Below are 1,977 nucleotides of genomic sequence, written 5' to 3'. Positions count from 1 at the left end.
TGCGGACATTAGCCCTCTAGGACATTAGCCCCTAGGACAAAAGCCCCTTCAAAAAAGTGCACGCTAGGACATTAGCCCCCAGGTGTTTTAAAACGTCCACAACTTTTTTTAAAGTAATAATTTTTATCCCATTTTTTTAAATTTCATATTTACATACAAACAATATATAGCTTGTACCACACATGTAAATTTTAGTGTTTTTTTTACAATTTCTTTACTATTTTTTTCTTTGGACTCTATTTATTTTGCAAACATTTTGCTCTCTGACGCCATCCAGAAGTCTAAAATTACCTTACAATTAGATACATAAGGAACATATTGTGTTGTTGTTGCTTTTTTTTATAACCCATTAATTCCATTAATTTAAAAAAAGATGAAATTAAATACCTAAAAAATGAATGTAAAAATAGGTAGGGGCTTATGTCCTAAGGGGCAAATGTCCTAGGGGCTAATATCCAAAGGGGCTAATGTCCTAGGGGCTTTTGTATGGGATACCAAAGGGGTCGAAACTTTAACTTCTGCTCGAGCAGAAAAAAATGCTGCTCGAGCAGCATTTAAATGCTGCTCGACCAGCAAAATGCTGCTCGAGCAGCAAATTTACTGCTCGACCAGCATTTTCTGCTCGTGCAGAAAAATCCTGCTCGACCAGCATTTATTTTTAGATTATGGCATTAGCCAATAAGAATTCTTGTTATATTTGCCTTTTGGTGCGAAACTGGTTTGTTTGGAAAAAATGGCTGCTGCCATGATGGTGCCTTTTTCACATCTTCTGCAAGTTTATGTGACGACCTGTTTAAAGTTTAACATTGACAAGCGGTAAGTGCTTTATATTTTGGCTGCAAACTAGTCGATCAAAAAATTGTTGCCATTCGCTTAATAAGAAAATCGATCATAAATGTCTAACAGCTGTTAAAACTTTTGCGAAAATCACGACGATGACTGATAAGAATTGCTCAATGGGTGCGCAAGTGTAGGTTCTCTGTTTCTATCGATTTATTTTCTTAATGATTCTTAATAATTGCTTCCGTCACAGGTGCCAATTGCCTGTGATTGTGCCTTTCTGGTTAACATTGTTTACGTTTCTCGTTCTCCCCATACATGTCCTAACTTTTACAATTATCCAAAATATCATGTCTGTTAACCAGTTCTCAGTGCCCCAGATAAGCTGCGTATCTGCGTCTTTCACCCTATTAAAATGTTTAAAAATGCAAAGAAATACAATATCATGAGTATTGAAAACGCAACCAATTTGACTTTTACGCAAATTCGTCAAATTAACGATACAAAACTTCGATTAAAAATGATTTTCTCATTTTAGGTATTTTCTCTTTGGAATTATTATCGTAACGCGGTGACGCTTACATTCAGCAAGCTCAGCAAACGGTCATAGTTATTCAAACGCTATGCGTTTTCAATCTGACCTAATTCGTCGCCCATTGTGCATGTATTTGTAAAGCGTCTGTACTTTCAGTTTCTATTACAATGCCGCCGTCAATGCGAAATAAAAATAGCTAAGAGAGGTCGAAAGACGTCCGAGAATGTTGCGCCAAAATATCAGCCGATCGAAAACTTTTTTGAATCAAGAAATCAAGAGACAATAAGTGCCGAATCATTCGTGTTATCGATTTTGTAAGAAACTGTGTATACAGCAGTTGAGTTGACATCCAAAAAACATGATGGAAAGTCTGTGACTTAACAAACCTGTCAAAAGTATAAAAAGGCATGTCATTGGTTAGAAATTGTCGACATTTTTTAAAGTTTATATCATGGACAGTTTAAAGGATTAAAGATATTAGGAAACATCAGTTTATTAAAATTTATGATGATAGTTTACAGTTCTATTGAATCAATACAAGTGTGCAGCGTCAACGGAAGTAAATCAGCAATTATTTTAAAGTATGCATTTTTATTACTCATTTCACTCTATATGAAGAATGAAATCACCCTATTTTTCAAAATCAATGGTTGAAAACCCTT

This window comes from Dreissena polymorpha, unplaced genomic scaffold (assembly GCF_020536995.1).
Source record: "Dreissena polymorpha isolate Duluth1 unplaced genomic scaffold, UMN_Dpol_1.0 chrUn016, whole genome shotgun sequence".
Taxonomy (NCBI): domain Eukaryota; kingdom Metazoa; phylum Mollusca; class Bivalvia; order Myida; family Dreissenidae; genus Dreissena; species Dreissena polymorpha.
This window is presented reverse-complemented; position numbering follows the sequence as displayed.